The following is a 21,507-nucleotide window of genomic DNA, read 5'->3' on the forward strand; positions in this document are numbered from 1 at the left end:
AATTTGATCGTGTCAATTTGATAAAACCGAATTTTATAAAAGAACATTGTTAAAATGTGATTTTTACATAAAATAAGATTTTTTAAAGTATACCATGGTTTATTGGATGCATGCAATAACCATGATATAATATGTTTATTTAAAAAAAAAAACTAGAATTCTAATAACATCAAAGCCCCTTAAAAACCTCATATCTATGCAATCTTTTTTGACGAACAATCGTACATCTCTTGTATTCACTAATGGGATAAAGGTCACATAACCGCTTAGTGTCATCTTTTGATGGTCAGGGTGTATTCACGATTTCAATAACCAATTTATAGGCCGATTACAAAAAATCTTTTGTGAGAAAGGTCACCTAAGCAAGAGAGTTCCGAGACATAAATAGGATCAAACATGTCTTACTAAAGTTGTTATTAGTGATCCTGTAAATATGGGAGTTATATAGTGAGATATAATTGATAATCGATATCTACCGAGTTGAATTCTAATGAATGGGATAAATGTCATCTAACCATTTATTTGTTTTGCATCCTGGATCCTAAACTTTGATACTTAATGTTTTTGAAACTAAAAGGGTATTAATTAATAAAGATTAAATATTAAAAATACTAAATGAGTTTTATTAAAATTTTGTAGATATATAATCCACTCTCATAACCATGAATAGTCATTTTCTTTAAATGACTTGATAAAACAATAACATTCAATAGATACAACTTCAATGAATGCGTTCATGTCTTGAGAGACAATCTCATGAGAGATGTGAAATTGTATGCACTTAAAGGTCCTAGTCTTAAACAACTAGCTTTGAGTAATAGACCTGAAAATGATACCTAGTAAAGGCATCACTGTGATGCTCAAGATGCTTCTAACATTACACTGGGAATAATTATTCTTGACTTCCATGAAGTCTTGGATTATTCAGAACTTTATCTGATGATATAATAGGTAAAAAAAATATCCTGATAAGTATAGTAATATTTGTTTTAAACTTTTTGAAACAATAGAATAACGCAAGGCTAAAAAGAGTCGTTTTGTGTGATCTAAGAAGCCCATGTTTTATGCACTGAACACCTTTAAGCCTAAGAAATCCATGAAGGTCCATATAGATGGATCTTGTTTCTTTTGAGGAGAATTTGGACACTGGAAGAGGAACTGCTCCTCTTATCTGAAAAAAGAAGTTTGGAAGATACTAGTACTTCAGATATCTATTTGATAGAGCTTATATTTTTCATATAACACTCAAGTACTTTCTGCATAAATGTTAATATAATATTTGTGAATTGCATATAGATATTTGCAGAAGAGTAACTAGTTGAGCCCAAGCAAGTTGGAATTGACTCTCGGAGTTTAGTTGTTATTTATGTTTAGAACATAAATGACTCGTAATATAAAACAATATTTGTTTTGCAACAATATGTGTTTTAAATTTAGCATGTCTAAACAAATATGCCTTAATTATTTTATTTAAATTTTAATTATTTTCTTGATCGTTTTTCATGACGATAATATCCATATTATGAAATGATTAACTTTTATTTATGAGACTAGATCTCTTAATAGAATTATAAAGTAAAAAATCAATATTTTAACAAATAAAATTAAATTCTTTAAGCAAGAAATTTTGACTTAAACTTGTTTTAAATCAAACGTATCTATGACATTGTTATCTTTATTATATAAATGAAATACTCATATTCCAACTTCAAGAAAGGGATCTTTGAAGGAAATTATGTAGTTTATTTATGTGAATCTTATTTATATTTAAAAGATTCCTAATAATATTTTCACTAAAGTGTAGAAAACATAAATATTAAGGAACTATACACTATGGTGTATGACTTCCATTCTAATAAATGACTAATATTAAGCACAAGATATCTGTCAAACCCCAAAACCGGAACGGCGGAAACGTTCTGGGGTGGATGACGTCATGTCAAGTATCACAACACATGCATTATAGTAATCAAAGTACAACAAAACATTGCATTAATAGTAATAATTTTACATGGTTACATTACAACAATTCAAAGTATACAAACAAATATAATAAGTACAGCAAGGTACTAAGCCGTCTTCATCAACAGCTCCGGGGGTGTACCGTCTAATGCTAACCTGAGAATACAAGTTATTTGAAAAGCGAGTATCAGCATTTTTACAAATGCTGGTGAGTTCATAAGTATTTAGTGACATTTATCCAAATAACTTTATAAAGTAGTAGTTTAAGTGTTTACTGTGTATTAGAGTTCTTTCCAAAAAATCCTATATTTTCTTTAATAAAGCAGCCTTCTACCAAGACTGGTCAGTGTTATGTGGCAAAAAGTGGTTTTCCCTTAATTGCTATCATTATCAAAATACTGAATTTGTTTATTTAAGAAAGCAAGAGACAACAGGGAAATAACATAGGCCTCAGCAGTGAGGACTACTGACTAAGGCAAAGGAATCATAGACTCCAGGAGAGTATCGAACTAACGACACGCCTGGTTCAGTCTAACAAGTAGAGACTCAGACCCCAGAAGGTACCAAATGGAAGGTACAGCTGGTAAGGTCTAAAACAGTGAAAAACAGACCCCAGACAGTATCAAATGAAAGATACGTCTTGTAAGGTCAAAACAGAGAAAACAGGCCCCAGACAGTATCAAATGAAAGATACGTCTTGTAAAGTCAAAACAGTGTGACTCTGAAAATGAATTACCAGCATAAAGTGTAAATTACAGGTGAAATACCGTTACCTTAAGGCCAATGAATTATAAGGTAACCAGGGATACTCGTAACCATACTGATGTAACAACGCAAATTTTCAAACAATTTTTTTTTCATTTTTAAAATATAATTATTTTCATTCAAAACAAGGCATAAATAGTTTAAGTATTCTGTCAAATACAAATATTCAAAATCCCAAGATCATAAAAGCATTCTTCAGTGTGTATCGATCACGTCGGCGCCTTCCCACGGTCCTCGCTAGTACCTGAAACACATACATAACAACTGTAAGCATAAATGCTTAGTGAGTTCCCCAATATACAACTTACGCACATACGCCTTTCCACGCCCTGACCTTCCGGTCATCAATACCACGCCTTCCGGCCCATAACATATTCGCCTTCCGGCCCATAACATATTGCCTTCCGGCCCACATAACATACATAGCACATATAACAAATATCTTACCACATATAGCATACATATCACATATCATATCTGACCTTCCGGTCATACAGTCAAACCCTTCCGGGTACAGTATAGTGAGAAGACTCACCTCGTGAATGCTGAAAGCTAACAAATCCTGAAATCACTCGTGCACAATCCGACGAGCTACAACCTCCCTATAACATCACATATCTCATTAACACATATATCTTCTAAGTGTGACTATCCCTAAGAAGTCAGACTTAGGTCAACTCTGGTCAACGGTCGACGGTCAACTCGACCGGACTCGGCGAGTACCATGGCGACTCGGCGAGTCTAGACATCCTCCCCAACTTCCCCTGATGTTCCCTTTCTACTCGTCGAGTATCCTTCTTGGCTCGACGAGATCCTCGTGGAAGAATCGCGGGGCCACCCCGACTCCACTCGCCGAGTCTGAAGAACAGCTCGACGAGTTCCAGACAATCTCCAAGCTACTCGCCGAGTCTGTTCATCGGACTCGGCGAGTCCATGCCATGCAGTCGATCGAACTGCTTCCTGAGATAAGTTTTGTCCCGAAATACACAAGCATGGGACCTTCTGGACCTCTAAAGGTCCTAAGACAGGGTTATAGTCGTTTGGGTAACAATATACTAACCCATCTAATCACCAATTGGGTTCCATAAACCCTAAATTCATGCACACATCAACAATACAGAAAGAATCCGAAATATTACCTGAATATCGCACTCTCTGTGTCCCCAAACCGCAGAACTCGAATCCCTTGTTGTTCCTTTAGCCAAAACTCTTCTCCTCCTTGCACAACAACTCTTCTATAATCAACAGTGGCCTATAATCCTTGCTCCAGGTGCACACAATCGATTTAGGGTTCTTCTCAGAAGGCTAAAAATGAACAATGACGGCCAATGAGCCCTTTTTATACATCCCAAACCTGAACGGTTAGGGTTTCCGCTAAACAACGTCGACTCGCCGAGTCCATATCTGGACTCGTCGAGTCCAGTCGCGATCCTGCGACCAAGTCTGCGATCCTACTCGGTGAGTCTAGGCTCCAACTCGCCGAGCCCCCTCTTAAATCACTCAAAAACATAATTTAATAATACCTGAGATTCCGGGCTGTTACAACTCTCCCCCACTAGGATCAGACTTCGCCCTCGAAGTCTCACTCTGAAAATAGTTCCGGATGCTGCTCCCGCATCTCACGTTCCGGTTCCCAAGTCATTTCTGATTCCTTACGGTGTTGCCACTGGACCAACACCAAAGGTACCTCCTTGTTCCTCAGAACCTTGATCTTCCGATCCCTGATGGCCACTGGTCTCTCGGCATAATTCAGGCTCGCATCCACCTGAATGTCCTCTAATGGAACCACTGCCGACTCATCGGCTATGCATTTCCTCAATTGCGACACGTGAAACGTGTCGTGGATCTGTCCCAACTCCGCTGGCAACTCCAACCGATAGGCTACCCGACCTATCCTTGCAACCACACGAAATGGCCCAATATACCGGGGCCCCAACTTGCCCCTCTTCCTGAATCGAATCACTCCTTTCCAAGGAGAGACCTTCAGGAGAACGAAGTCGCTGACTTGAAACTCAAGCTCGGATCGGCGCCTGTCTGCATAACTCTTCTGTCGGCTCTGGGCGGTCAATAACCTCTGTCTAACTTGCTGAATCTGCTCTGTCGTCTGTAACACGATCTCTGTGCTACCCATCACTCTCTGTCCCACCTCTCCCCAGCAAATGGGGGTCCGACACCTCCTACCATACAACAGCTCAAAAGGTGGCATACCAATGCTCGAATGATGACTGTTGTTGTAGGAAAACTCTGCTAAGGGTAAATATGCATCCCAGCTACCCCCGAAGTCTAACACACACGCTCGAAGCATGTCCTCCAGCGTCTGAATCGTCCGCTCGCTCTGACCGTCTGTCTGGGTATGGTATGCGGTACTAAAATGCAATTTAGTACCCAGCTCCTCATGGAATTTCTTCCAGAACCTGGAAGTGAAGCGCACATCACGGTCTGAAACAATCGAGATCGGTACCCCATGCCGAGATACCACCTCTCTCACATATATCTCCGCCAACTTCTCCACTGAAGAACTCTCACTGATGGCAAGGAAGTGTGCACTCTTCGTCAACCTATCCACAATCACCCAAATTGCATCAACTCCCTTGGCAGTTCTCGGCAATTTGGTGATGAAGTCCATAGTGATTTGCTCCCACTTCCACTCAGGAATCTCCAATGGCTGTAACTTGCCATGCGGTCTCTGGTGCTCGGCCTTAACCCTATGGCAGGTCAAGCACCTCTCAACGAACCATGCCACGTCCCTCTTCATACAGGGCCACCAATACTCTTTCCTTAAATCCAAATACATCTTTGTAGCACCGGGATGGATCGAAAATTTCGATCTATGAGCCTCTTCCATCAAAGTAATACGCGTACCGCCCACGAACGGTACCCAAATCCGACCCTGAAACGTCATAAGCCCTCGTCCATCCTTAACGAACTCTGAAATTAGCCCCACAACCCGCTCTTTCTTTTGCATCTCTGGTAGCACAGCCTCAGCATGTGCCCCACGAATATCATCCAATACTGGAGTCATCATAGTCAGCCTCAAGCATACATCTCGCAATGGAGTGCTCTCCGCCCTACGGCTCAATGCATCGGCTACCACATTAGCCTTGCCTGGGTGGTACAGGATCTCACAATCATAATCCTTGACCACATCCAACCACCTCCTCTGACGCATATTTAGGTTGGGCTGATCCATCAAATACTTCAAACTCTTATGGTCCGTGTATATCGTACATCGAACCCCATACAGGTAGTGACGCCAAATCTTGAGAGCGAACACTACTGCCCCCAACTCTAAATCATGCGTGGGATATCTCGCCTCGTGAGGCTTCAGCTGCCTCGATGCATACGCTATCACATGGCCCCTCTGCATCAACACTGCACCCAGTCCCGAAATCGATGCGTCGCAATACACCACAAAATCTTCCATCCCTTCTGGGAGAGTTAATACCGGGGCTTCGCACAACCTCTGGCGAAGTGTCTCAAAGGAGGTCTGCTGCTCGGGCCCCCATGAGAATGCAACACCCTTCCGGGTCAATCTGGTGAGCGACACTGCGATCTTGGAGAAATCCTTAATGAATCTCCGATAATACCCTGCCAACCCAAGGAAACTCCTGATCTCAGAGGGTGACTTCGGCACCTCCCAACTCATCACCGCCTCAACCTTGGCCGGATCGACCAATATCCCTTTCTGATTGACAACATGTCCTAGAAATTGGACCTCCCGCAGCCAGAAGTCACATTTGGAGAACTTTGCATAAAGCTTCTCCGACCTCAACACCTCGAGGACCTCCCTCAAATGCTCCTCATGCTGCTCTCTAGATCTAGAATACACCAAAATGTCGTCGATAAACACAATCACTGACCGATCCAACATCGGTCTGCATACCCTATTCATGAGATCCATGAACACAGCCGGGGCATTGGTGAGCCCGAAAGGCATCACCACAAACTCATAATGCCCATATCGCGTTCTAAACGCTGTCTTCTGGACATCCTCGTCCCGCACTCTCACCTGATGGTACCCTGACCTCAGATCGATCTTGGAAAACCAAGATGCTCCCTGTAACTGATCGAATAAATCATCGATCCTTGGCAACGGGTAACGGTTCTTGACCGTCAACTTGTTCAACTCCCGGTAATCAATGCACATCCGGTGTGAACCATCCTTCTTCTTGACGAACAGAATAGGTGCTCCCCATAGTGAACTGCTCGGCCGAATGAATCCCTTCCCCAGCAACTCCTGGAGCTGCGAGGACAACTCTTGCATCTCTGGAGGTGCAAGACGATAAGGCACCTTAGCAATGGGCGCGGCCCCCGGAACCAGGTCAATGCCAAACTCTACTTGTCTCACAGGAGGTACTCCCGGCAGCTCCTCGGGGAAAACATCTGGAAACTCACGCACCACAGGGACCTCCTCAACTGACTTTGGTCTCTCGGAAACCTCCCGCGTATCCATCACATACGCCACAAAACCCTTACAACCCTGCTGTAGACACTGCCTCGCCCTTGCGGCCGAACAAAAAGCTGATCCTGAACGGGTACCCTCACCGTACACCGAAAGAACTCCCCAACTATGGTCTCGTATAGTCACCAACTGACGCTCACAATCGATGACAGCGCCGAATCGGCTCAACCAGTCCATGCCCACGATGACACAGACGTCACCCATCGCAATAGGAATCAGGTCAATCGGAAACCCAACCCCGAAAATCTCTAGCACACATCCCCGAAGAACCTCCATGGCATAAATCGATTTCTCGTCAGCTATAGAAACTCTCAAAGGTCGACTCAAGGACTCACGATTAACGCTGATATGCTGACTAAAGGCTAAAGATACAAAGGACCTACTCGCACCCGAGTCAAATAACACTAAGGCAGGCACAGAGTTCACAAGAAAAGTACCTACACATGTAATAACATAAGCATAACATCTCGACATTAAAAATAAATACATGAGTTACAACATACCTGCCACAACATCGGGCGCAGCGCGGACCTCCTCCGCAGTCAGCTGAAAGGCTCTCCCACGAGCCCTCGGGGCCTCGACCTTCACCGGTCGAGTCTCAGTAGTCCTGGCAGTAGGTGCAGATCCCTGACGAAGCTAAGGGCACTCGGCCTTCCGATGGCCGGTCTGGTTGCAATGAAAGCAAACCGTAAATCCCTTGGGACACTCCCTAGCAATGTGCCCCTCCTTTCCACACTTGTAGCAAGCACCGGCTCGACACGCCCCATCGTGACCCTTGCCGCACTTTCCGCAAGTGCGTCTCTTTGAACCTCCCGTCCTCGAATCGGCGGACTTGATCCGCTTGGCTGCCGGCTGAGACTGAGCCGGCCGCCGGTCTGCCTACTGAGACTCGGCCTCCTCCCTGGCCTGAGTCTCTAACTCGATCTCACGCTTCCTGGCATTCGCCTGAAGCTCAGTAAAAGTATGGTAAGTGGAGTTTGACACAAATTCCCGGATCTCCCTCCTCAGAACACCCAAGTACCGGCTCATCCGAGCCTGCTCTGTGGCCACCAGCTCGGGGCAAAACATCGCCCTCTCGTGAAACTTCCGCGTGATCGCCGCCACTGAGTCAGTACCCTGCTTGAGGGTTAAGAACTCCTGAACCAATCGTTCCCGCTCCACCGGGGGAACGTACTCATCCCTGAACATGGTAGTGAACCCCTCCCATGTCACTGCCGCAGTCTCTGCCAAAGTGAAGTTCGCCGTCACGAACTTCCACCAGTCCTTCGCTCCCAGACGGAGCTGGTTCAAAGCGAACCGTACCCTCAGGTGCTCCGGGCATGAACAAGTGTAGAAGCACCCCTCTATATCTGCGATCCACCTCATCGCAGCAATCGGATCCTGCGTCCCATCGAACTCTGGTGGCTTCGTGTTGCTGAACTCTCGGAACAGCAACGAGTCACCCCCTGTGGCCTAGCAGCGGCCACAGCTGCGGTAGCTGCAGCGGTTGCAGCCTCAGTCAATGCGGCGTACCGCTCATCGAACGTCTCCATCAGGGTGGTCTTAATAGACCCAAACATCTCCGGGATCTCAGCCCGGATCGCCGCCGCTACTTCCTCGTGAATCATCTGACGAATCTCCTCGTCACTCACACCGCTCGAACTCGCTCCGTGGCTTGGTCTAACCATGATGTCTCTGAAATACAACATAAACTATCAGAGACTCCAGCGAGTGTAATCGCACTCGATAACGCAACCCTACTCAGTCTCCGATATCCAGGGATTCTTGCTTGGGCCTCCCACTGACCCGGTGTCCTCGGTAGTACGGGCCCAATACTACCGACCACACCGCATCAGCGTTCATCCCAAGTCTTCCTCCCCAAACTCCGAATAGTGAGTACTCTACTTCTGATATGCACTATCTACCCGCATACTAGCAAAGCATCTCATATAGGCAAACTTCCCTAGACTAAGGCATCACAAACCAGGCCACTCTAGTCCTATCATGAACACCTAGTCTTCTAGCATGCATAACAATTCATATCATATAATATTGTAAGGTATTTTGGGGATCTTTACCGTTCGGGCGCTGACTGATCGTACACACTGCTTCTTTCTTGCTTACCACAAAACCATTTACAAAAGTTTATGCCTTTATTTAAAAAGTTTCCTCAAATCCTCGGTTTGAGTTCAGTTACCCCCGAAGGTGCACCCGAATCCCTCAAACCAAGGCTCTGATACCAATTGTAACAACGCAAATTTTCAAACAATTTTTTTTTCATTTTTAAAATATAATTATTTTCATTCAAAACAAGGCATAAATAGTTTAAGTATTCTGTCAAATACAAATATTCAAAATCCCAAGATCATAAAAGCATTCTTCAGTGTGTATCGATCACGCCGGCGCCTTCCCACGGTCCTCGCTAGTACCTGAAACACATACATAACAACTGTAAGCATGAATGCTTAGTGAGTTCCCCAATATACAACTTACGCACATACGCCTTTCCACGCCCTGACCTTCCGGTCATCAATACCACGCCTTCCGGCCCATAACATATTCGCCTTCCGGCCCATAACATATTGCCTTCCGGCCCACATAACATACATAGCACATATAACAAATATCTTACCACATATAGCATACATATCACGTATCATATCTGACCTTCCGGTCATACAGTTAAACCCTTCCGGGTACAATATAGTGAGAAGACTCACCTCGTGAATGCTGAAAGCTAACAAATCCTGAAATCACTCGTGCACAATCCGACAAGCTACAACCTCCCTATAACATCACATATCTCATTAACACATATATCTTCTAAGTGTGACTATCCCTAAGAAGTCAGACTTAGGTCAACTCTGGTCAACGGTCGACGGTCAACTCGACCGGACTCGGCGAGTACCATGGCGACTCGGCGAGTCTAGACATCCTCCCCAACTTCCCCTGATGTTCCCTTTCTACTCGTCGAGTATCCTTCTTGGCTCGACGAGATCCTCGTGGAAGAATCGCGGGGCCACCCCGACTCCACTCGCCGAGTCTGAAGAACAGCTCGACGAGTTCCAGACAATCTCCAAGCTACTCGCCGAGTCTGTTCATCGGACTCGGCGAGTCCATGCCATGCAGTCGATCGAACTGCTTCCTGAGATAAGTTTTGTCCCGAAATACACAAGCATGGGACCTTCTGGACCTCTAAAGGTCCTAAGACAGGGTTATAGTCGTTTGGGTAACAATATACTAACCCATCTAATCACCAATTGGGTTCCATAAACCCTAAATTCATGCACACATCAACAATACAGAAAGAATCCGAAATATTACCTGAATATCGCACTCTCTGTGTCCCCAAACCGCAGAACTCGAATCCCTTGCTGTTCCTTTAGCCAAAACTCTTCTCCTCCTTGCACAACAACTCTTTTATAATCAACAATGGCCTATAATCCTTGCTCCAGGTGCACACAATCGATTTAGGGTTCTTCTCAGAAGGCTAAAAATGAACAATGACGGCCAATGAGCCCTTTTTATACGTCCCAAACCTGAACGGTTAGGGTTTCCGCTAAACAGCGTCGACTCGCCGAGTCCATATCTGGACTCGTCGAGTCTAGTCGCGATCCCGCGACCAAGTCTGCGATCCTACTCGGCGAGTCTAGGCTCCAATTCGCCGAGTCCCCTCTTAAATCACTCAAAAACATAATTTAATAATACCTGAGATTCCGGGCTGTTACAACTGTGACAATAGTCAAAATCGGGTCAAGTCTAAGTCGGTCAAGGTCAACGAGTCAAACCGGTCAACTCGATTAAAACCTTGTATGATAGGGTTTATATTATGTAATTACTGTATAACTCACTATTCTATTGAGAAAACACCACTTGGAAAGTTCATGTGTTTAAATTTCCTTAGCATTAGTGCTAAGCAATGAACAAAAACAATAATACAATGTTGCATACTCATAGGGAGTGCGTAAGATTCTAAATCATGGCACAACGGGGTCTAAAGACCTTGCATTGCGAAGCCGAACACTCTCATTCATCACACACGAAAACACTCTCAATCATTTTCACTTTATCTTCCTGTATGTGAAATCTCTCCAAGTACGTCAAATCTCTCCCAAATCTCTCTAAGTATGTGAAATCTCTCCCACATATCTCTTTGTATGTGAAATCTCTCCCAAATCTCTCTAAGTATGTGAAATCTCTCTCACATATCTCTTTGTATGTGAAATCTCTCCAAGTATGTCAAATCTCTCCCAAATCTCTCTAAGTATGTGAAATCTCTCTCACATATCTCTTTGTATGTGAAATCTCTCCAAGAATGTCAAATCTCTCCCAAATCTCTCTAAGTATGTGAAATCTCTCTCACATATCTCTTTGTATGTGAAATCTCTCCAAGAATGTCAAATCTCTCCCAAATCTCTCCAAGTATGTGAAATCTCTCTCACGTATCTCTTCGTATGCGAAATCTCTCCAAGTACGTCAAATCTCTCCCAAATCTCTCTAAGTATGTGAAATCTCTCCCACATATCTCTTTGTATGTGAAATCTCTCCAAGTATGTCAAATCTCTCCCAAATCTCTCTAAGTATGTGAAATCTCTCTCACATATCTCTTTGTATGTGAAATCTCTCCAAGAATGTCAAATCTCTCCCAAATCTCTCCAAGTATGTGAAATCTCTCTCATGTATCTCTTCGTATGCGAAATCTCTCCAAGTACGTCAAATCTCTCCCAAATCTCTCTAAGTATGTGAAATCTCTCTCACGTATCTCTTCGTATGCGAAATCTCTCCAAGTACGTCAAATCTCTCCCAAATCTCTCTGAGAACGAGGAATCTCTCTCAAATCTCTCTCGAAATCTCTCCCAACTTTCTATAATCACTCGGGGCATCCCGACCCTCGAATTTGGCGAAAATAGCCCAAGAACGAAAGTCTACGCGAAAAACGGACTTAAGGGAACGAACCCTCCGAACCGAAAGTACTGTTCATGAGTCGAACCGAAAGTACTGTTCATCCGAACCGAACCCGGCCATGTAAGAGATCCGAACCGAACCCTACTAAGAAGAAAGGTCCGAACCGAACCTCACATGGAAGGAAGGTCCGAACCGAAGTTACTGTTCACTACTGTTCACAACAGTAGCTTCGGTTCTAGCCACCCTTCGGACCGAACCTTACCTTCGCGTCGGATAGCTGCCTCGGACCGAACCCGCCTTCCGCTTCTTCCCTTCGCTTCGGACTGCATCGCTTCGGACCGAGCCGTCGCCTCGCGCTTTCGCCTCCCCGCCTCAGCCTACCGCGTCCGAGCCGAGCCAACCTTCGCGCCTTCGCTTCCGGATTCAGCCTCCGCGTCCGAACCGAGCCCAGCTAACCGAGCCTCGGCCGGGATCCGAAGAAACTCGCTGGAAATTGCATTTTTCGCCCCGGTTTTGCATATTTTTGCGTTTTAAACCCATTTTTAATTATTTTGACATGGGATTTTCACCCAAAACTTTATTTTTAATTATAGGACCCCTAAATTAATGATTTGATCACATTTTAAGGGTAAAATTTTATTTAAAACGGAGTTGGTAAAGTACAAAAAGAAGAAGTGTTGACCTTACCCTAGTTATGACGCAAGCAACCCCCATGTCCACTCCATGACAACCCACACTCCTCCCCGCCATACCTTGTACTTTCTACCTCCCTCACAAGCCACCTCCCATGCTTTGAGAGCTGGATATTCACCCTCTCTCCCCATTTTTCTCTCATTTGCTCTCACTTTCACAAGAAGATCAAACTCCTTCTCTCTCACTCTCTCTCTAGAAATCCAAGATTCAAGGGCTGATCTTGAGAGTTTCCTCCACCTTTGGTAAGCATAATCCATTTCCTTTATGATTATCTTAGTTATTTCCACTCAAATCATGGATATCTTACGCAAACTCCATTATATTTGTGTTAGAGCTTCGAATCTTCAAGCGATCCTTCTAGTGTTCTTGGATTGAACACTTCTTTTCTTCAACACTTATCTACTGAAATCACACAAGGTGAGTTCATACCCTTACATTTTCATGTTTTCTTAAGTTTTTAGGGGGGGAATACAAGTTAAAACACCAAGAACATAACTAAAACTTTCTAACAGCTTTCATCAGAAAAGTTGGACTCCATTCACAGACTGTTTTGGACACCTTAAACATTTTAGTTTTCAAAACTGTTTTAGGTGCATGTAGTTCCACTTCTTAGCTTTAAAACGACTACTTGCACATCTCCATACGATTTTTCTACAATTTATGGTGATTTTTACAAAACTGCCTATCATTTCAAACACCAAACCGGACCAGTTTGTGATTATGGACTTTTTCACCTAAGTTTCAGGTCATTGAAAATCATGGTAAAAATTATGAGTAAACTAGACACATTTTGGGAACTCCCATAATTTACGGATTTAGTTTTCGACTTCGTATGATTTTTCTATAAAGTTTCAAAAACAGTGTAGAAAGGCTGAAAATTTGTTAACAGCTTGTAATTTTTATTACACTTTGTATTGTGTTGAGCAAGGTGTATATTGTTAAGTTCTAAGCATTGAATGTGATATGTTGTAAATTTTATCATCTTAAACTGAAAATAAGTCACTCATGATAAGATTATTCATTCATTTAGAACACGTATACATACACATAAACTATAATACGCATAGTTTATTGGATTTTAAAATCCTAACACCTTTTCATAAAAGAGTTCTTATATATTACAAACGTTTTGGATAAAACTATAATAAGTATAGTTTTCAATACATTACCTAACACACACGTACGAGAAGGGTACATTCATACAGAAAGGTTTTACACTCCCGCATACAACTAGTAAACTTGTTAACTTAAATTGTGAGACACTCTCTTTCCGTACGTCCGAGTGCGGAATATAAAATCCTGTACGTTATAATCAGAGTCTCCCGGAGGGAGAACGTGATAGTTATATATAGATCTATATTGGGTTTGACACCCCACACCTTGCTGCTAGCTACAGTTGGACCTGCAGGTCTACGGGTGATAATCGTCATTTCAGTTAATCGACGCCTGAGAAACGTCGTGGCAGGTTCATTAGTCTTAAGTATGATTATAGCGGCTCACATAAGGATATAACAATACATAAAGTTTACGGGATTTTTTTTTATAAAACTTAAACGAGTTTTATGACGATTTTGAAATCACTTTTATCTCAATAAGTACGGGCATTACTGCACGTTTTCGGTTTCGATATTTACGACTACACATCATGTGATACCACGTTTATAATTTTAAGTATGGACAATACTTGTTACTTTCTTGGTCCTAAGATTTAGGACTACACGCACATAAAATATTAACAAATTTAAGAAATTTCGAGAGTTTCACTAATATCATATGCGTTTAAATTGAAATAAACATGCATTATTTTCTGTAAATAAGGAAGACTTCTCATACATTACAGTTTTCGGATAGAAAACTACATTATTCACTTTAAGAAAAATATCGGATTTTTCTGGAACAACTAGGCCATTATTTGACGAGCTTTTTCATAAAGTTATCCAAATACTTATGAACTCACCAACCATTGTGTTGACACTTTTCAAACTGCTTGTATTCTCAGGAAATCGCTAAGCAGGTAACAAAATACTTTTGAGGATGGGACGTTAAGGCGTCAAACTTATCTTATTTTGTCAACATATTGTAATTGAATTTGAAACATGTAATACATACAATGATGTAACTTTTTCAATTATATATATGTTGGTTGTGTTTACTTTCATCACTATTACCATTGTTGTTATGATACTACACATGAAGTCCTCCATCCCTGGACGTTTCCGCCATCCTTGGTTCAGGGGTGTGACAGATTGGTATCAGAGCACGGTTTATAGTGAATTAAGTATATCAAACAACATAGGATATACAAACTATAAACACATTTGGGACTAAGAGTCTCTGATTTTAAAACATTCTAACCGGTTATACTTTTCGAAAACGAATAAGTTCTGTTTAAAAGTATACCTACATGCATTGCATACGCGCGTAGTGTCATAACTAGAAGAACTTAAACTAAAAGAAGAGGAGTTGAACGCTACGAGTATGCCTTGGTATAAGTAATCAGTTTTGGGAAGGATATAGCCTGATCAACTATATTAGTCCGGAAAGTGACTTACTCATACCGGGGGATAGCCGTAGGAGGGCAACAAGTCTTATAACCTAACTTCACCCTACAAAGAGTGCTATAAGAACCAAATCTAAACATTTAAAATACTATAGGAGTATTTGTATGTTGCTATATCGCAATATTATTAATACCCACTACTATCCGCTTCTTACCCCTCTATTCTCGCGCAGACGTCATGGCAGGATTTCACCTACCAGGAGACCCATACTTTCCCAACCAGGGAAATGCTGGATGGATTGAGGAAGAGCCCGAAGAGCTGATTGAAGAGGATCCCGAAGAGGATCCCGAAGAAGAGCCCGAGGAAGAAGAAGAGGAAGTAGATGAAGAAGAAGAAGAAGAGGAAGACGACGAGGTGGACATGGATGAGGAGGAAAGTGAAGAAGAGCCAGAGGAGGAAGTCTTCAACCCTCCTTACATTGCTAGGGTGCCTGCAAACCGCTGGGGGCACAATGGGCCTGAGCCCCGTTGGGCAACCATGATCGAGAGGTGGAGTCGGCAACAGCACCAGAGGTCACCCTATGGCGACCAACGAGGTTATTATGACCTCAGCCACGGGGGACCGGCTGACAGAGCTCTCCCCGTTATGACCCAGCACATCACGAACTTGGGAAACCAGAATAGGGAAATGGCAGACCAGATTTGAAATCTCAGCGCTATTACGGCAGCCACCGATGCACGCACCCGGGACTTGGAGAGGGACTTCTATCCATTGGACCGACTCATCGAGGACCTTACCGCCGCTCGAGCGGAGGTAAGGGAGTACCAGGTGAGACACGCAGCTCTCGAGGAGAGGGTAATCGCGGCTGAGCGCCGGATTGCGGAGCTTCAGGGAGCCTCGACCTCATCCCAGGGCCACCAGGGATCAGATGCTTCACGCCACGAGTAGTGTTCGCGCTACTTATATTTTGTTATAAATCTAGGATTTCGAGTATGCGTTGGTGCTACTCTTTGTTGCGAATAGGTTGACCTTGCGACTAAGTGATCCCACTAGTCAAAGGGACTTTTGTACTGCCAAAACTTTGTCTTTTACTATGATGTAATGTAGACCCTTATGAGGTCAAATTCCTAAGAATATTATGTACTAGCAAATTATCAATGAATGTGGTTTGTATTTTATTTCTTTTGATGCTGACACAAACCAAGCACTTGACTCTGCTGGAGTCAACACTAATTAATGCATAAGATTAATTGCATAAACTTGACAAATAATTGCCTTCTAAATTAATAAACTCGGATAAAATACAATTGAAATGAAACAAGTAACGCTCGACTCGTTTCACCAATGAGGTCTTACCGTCAAGCCTTTCTTTTTATTTTCTTATGTCAGAACCATGCCACCAAGGAAAAGACCAAGACCTTCCGGAAACTCAGCACCACCCACTCCGCCGCCACCTCCGGAGTTTGATCCGGTGATGTTTCAGGCTGCAGTAACAGCAGCCGTGGCGGCAGCAATGTCGCAAATGGGTACAAATGGTTCCGGTGGTTCCGGATCCGGGAATACTAACTCAAATCAGGGGGACAGCACAGGGCGCATCAAGGAGTGTTCATACAAAGACTTCACTAATGGCAAACCCGATCCTTTCGACGGGAGCGGGGGCGTCATAGCGCTGATGCAATGGTTCGAAAGGACCGAAGCAGTCTTCGAAATCTGTGCTTGCCCCGAGGCAAGCAAAGTCAAGTACGCGGCATTCACTTTCACAAGAAAAGCTCTTACTTGGTGGAATGGCCGAGTTAAGTCACTTACGCCTGCAGTGGCTAACTCCATCGGCTGGGAGAACTTAAAAGCGTTGATGCTAAAAGAGTATTGCCCGAGGGGAGAAATACAAAAGCTCGAAGAGGAACTATGGAACCTCAAAATGTCAGGAATGGACCTCGAAGCTTATACAGCCCGATTCAACGATCTAGCACTCCTCTGCCCTGCAATGGTTACTCCGGAGGAGAAGAAGGTAGAGCGATACCTTTGGGGACTGTCATCCCAGATTCATGACAGTGTTCTGGCCTCGAAACCTACTACCTTTGAAAGTGCCAAGGAACTGGCACAACAACTTATCGATCATAGGGCCAGCCGTGGCACCATGGTCGCCGCCACCAACCAAACGAAAGGAGGAAACAACAAGAGGAAGTTCTGGAACCTTAAAAAGAAACAACCGATGCGGGACCCCGCAAAGAAGCAACGGACAGTTGCTGTCCGTGCAGCCACTATTGCTCCTGCCCCAGCGCCGCCAAAGCCATATGCTGGAATCCTCCCCAAGTGCAACAAGTGCAACTACCATCACAAGGGCGCTTGTCGGGAATTGCACTGCAAAAACTGCGACAAGAAAGGGCATACCGCTCGTTTCTGTAGAGCGCCAGCACGACCAAACAACCAAGTTGCCAATGCGGGGGCAAGCCAAACCTGCTATGAATGTGGTGAAGCAGGACACTTCAGGAGAAACTGCCCCAAGGCACAAACCCCTAATGGTGATGGTGTAGGGAGAGTCCTGACAATGGGACACGGGGAAGCGGTCAAGGATCCCTCGGTGGTTTCTGGTACGTTTCTCCTCAATAACACATATGCATGCGTACTATTTGATAGTGGAGCAGAGAGGAGTTTTGTGAGCCATGAATTCAAACAATTACTAAAACAAACCCCTCTTTCATTAAAAGATACATACGTAGTAGAAATGGCTAATGGGAAAGAAGAGCACACTAATGATATATACTCAGGGTGTACCCTCACTCTAGACAACCATTCGTTTAAAGTAGACCTGATGCCGGTCACAATAAAATGCTTTGACATAATCATCGGTATGGATTGGTTAAGTTCACATCGTGCCGACATTCTATGTTACGAAAGGGCCGTTCGCCTTAATCTGCCGAATGGCGAAACCCTCTTTATCTATGGCGACAAACCCAGTTCAAATTTGCAAGTCATCTCTTGCGTCAAAGCCCAAAAGTACCTCCGAAAGGAGTACCACGCATTTCTAGCCCACATAGTAGATACGAAACGAGAGGTGAAGGATATCAACGACATTCCCGAGGTGTGCAACTATCCCGATGTATTCCCCGAAGATCTTCCAGGTGTACCCTCCGCACGACAAGTCGAATTCCGGATCGACTTAATCCCGGGAGCTACCCCCGTCGCTAAGGCTCCATACCGTTTAGCACCGGCAGAAATGCAAGAACTTTCCAGCCAGTTAAATGAACTGTTAAGCAAAGGATTCATCAGGCCAAGCTTCTCACCCTGGGGAGCACCGGTCTTGTTTGTAAAAAAAGAAAGACGGATCTTTTCACATGTGCATAGACTACCGGGAGCTAAACAAACTCACTATCAAGAACCGATATCCCTTACCCCGAATCGATGATCTCTTTGACCAACTCCAAGGAGCAAGCTACTTTTCAAAAATCGACTTGAGGTCGGGTTACCATCAACTGCGAGTACAAGAAGAGGATATCCCCAAGACTGCGTTCAGAACTCGTTGCGGGCACTATGAGTTTGTGGTAATGCCCTTCGGATTAACGAATGCACCGGCAGTATTTATGGACCTGATGAATCGAGTGTGTCGGCCCTACTTAGACAAATTCGTGATTGTGTTCATCGACGATATTTTAATCTACTCCAGAAGCGAGGAAGAGCACCGTCAACACCTCCGGCTGATCTTGGAAACACTGAGGGCCGAGAAGCTTTACGCCAAATTCTCTAAATGCGAATTCTGGATTAGAGAAGTGAATTTTCTTGGCCATGTGGTTAGCGAGAAGGGGATACATGTGGATCCTGCAAAAATCCAAGCTATTAAAAACTGGTCAGCACCTACAACGCCGACGGAGATTCGACAATTTTTAGGGCTCGCCGGCTACTACCGAAGATTCATACAAAACTTCTCGAAGATCGCCAAACCACTCACCACCCTGACTCAAAAAGGTGTGGTATTTAAGTGGGAAGATAAACAAGAAACCGCCTTCCAGACGTTAAAACAAGCCCTGTGCAGCGCACCAGTTTTGTCTCTTCCCGAAGGAACTGATGATTTCGTGGTATACTGCGATGCTTCAAACCAAGGCCTCGGATGCGTGCTCATGCAGAGAGGAAAAGTCATCGCCTACGCATCGAGACAACTTAAAACACACGAAGTTAATTACACCACCCACGACCTTGAATTGGGAGCTGTAGTGTTCGCTTTGAAGATTTGGAGGCACTACCTCTACGGCACAAAATGTACCATCTTCACCGACCACAAAAGTCTTCAGCATATCCTCAATCAGAAAGAGCTCAACATGCGACAACGGAGATGGGTTGAACTGCTAAATGACTACGAGTGCGAGATTCGCTACCACCCGGGCAAGGCCAATGTAGTGGCTGATGCCCTAAGCAGGAAGGAATATTCGGGCCGCCGAGTAAAATCCTTAACCATGACCATCCATTCCCACCTGGCCACACAAATTCGGGAAGCTCAATTAGAAGCCTTGAAACCAGAGAATGTGGCAGGTGAGGCATTAAGGGGAATGGATAAGAACTTAGAAGTCAAGGACGACGGAACCCGTTATCTCAGTAACCGGATCTGGACACCGAAGTTCGGTGGGATTCGAGACGTGGTCATGAATGAAGCACACAAGACTCGATACTCCGTTCATCCTGGGTCAGATAAGATGTATCTAGACCTCAAGAAGTTATATTGGTGGCCGAATATGAAAGCCGAGATTGCTACATATGTGGGCAAGTGCCTGACTTGCGCCAAGGTCAAGGTGGAATACCAGAAACCCTCAGGACTACTTCAACAGCCTGATATACCGGAATGGAAGTGGGAACAGATAACCATGGACTTCATAACCAAGCTGCCTAAGACTGCGAGCGGGTTTGACACTATATGGGTGATTGTAGACAGGTTAACCAAGTCTGCGCACTTCCTACCAATAAAGGAAACCGACAAGATGGAGAAGCTAACCAGAATATACCTCAAGGAGATTGTGCGACTGCATGGTGTACCAATATCTATCATCTCAGACCGAGATAGTAGGTTCACTTCGAGATTTTGGCAGTCCCTGCAGAAATCCTTGGGTACTAGGCTAGACATGAGTACAGCCTACCACCCACAAACTGACGGGCAGAGCGAGCGCACTATACAAACATTAGAAGACATGTTGAGAGCATGTGTGATAGACTTTGGTAAAGCGTGGGATACCCACTTGCCACTGATCGAATTCTCTTACAATAACAGCTATCACACCAGCATTAAAGTAGCTCCATTCGAAGCTCTTTACGGACGCAAGTGCAGGTCACCCCTATGTTGGGCTGAAATGGGGGATACTCGGTTGGCTAGGGAGCAAATTCCGGATAGCACCCTCACTGGTCCTGAAATCATAAGGGAGACCACAGAAAAGATTGTTCAGATTCGAGAAAGGCTGAAGGCCTCCCGTGATCGACAAAAGAGTTACGCGGATAAGCGACGCAAACCTTTGGAATTCCAGGTTGGTGATCGTGTGTTACTAAAGGTTTCCCCTTGGAAAGGAATGATACGCTTCGGCAAACGTGGGAAACTAAATCCGAGGTACATTGGATCGTTCGAAATCCTCGCCAGGATTAGTCCTGTGGCGTACAAACTTCGATTACCTCAAGAACTCGATAAGGTACATCCCACCTTTCACGTATCGAACCTGAAGAAATGTCTGTCCGACGAGACACTTGTGATACCTCTCGGCGAGATCGAAGTTGACGAAAATCTCCACTTCGTGGAAGAGCCAGTTGAGATTATGGATCGGGAGGTCAAAAGAACGAAACAAAGTCGTATTCCCATCGTGAAGGTTCGATGGAACGCTAAACGAGGACCTGAGTTCACCTGGGAGCGCGAAGACCAAATGAAGCAAAAGTACCCACACCTTTTCCTAAACCCTTAAAGCCCTGGCCAAAGCGTAAATTTCGGGACGAAATTCCCTTTAACGGGGGGATGATGTGACAATAGTCAAAATCGGGTCAAGTCTAAGCCGGTCAAGGTCAACGAGTCAAACCGGTCAACTCGATTAAAACCTTGTATGATAGGGTTTATATTATGTAATTACTGTATAACTCACTATTCTAATGAGAAAACACCACTTGGAAAGTTCATGTGTTTAAATTTCCTTAGCATTAGTGCTAAGCAATGAACAAAAACAATAATACAATGTTGCATACTCATAAGGAGTGCGTAAGATTCTAAATCATGGCACA

The sequence above is a fragment of the Lactuca serriola genome, chromosome 4 (genome assembly GCF_051521515.1).
Source record: "Lactuca serriola cultivar US96UC23 chromosome 4, Lser_US96UC23_V15, whole genome shotgun sequence".
In the NCBI taxonomy this organism is placed as follows: Eukaryota; Viridiplantae; Streptophyta; class Magnoliopsida; order Asterales; family Asteraceae; genus Lactuca; species Lactuca serriola.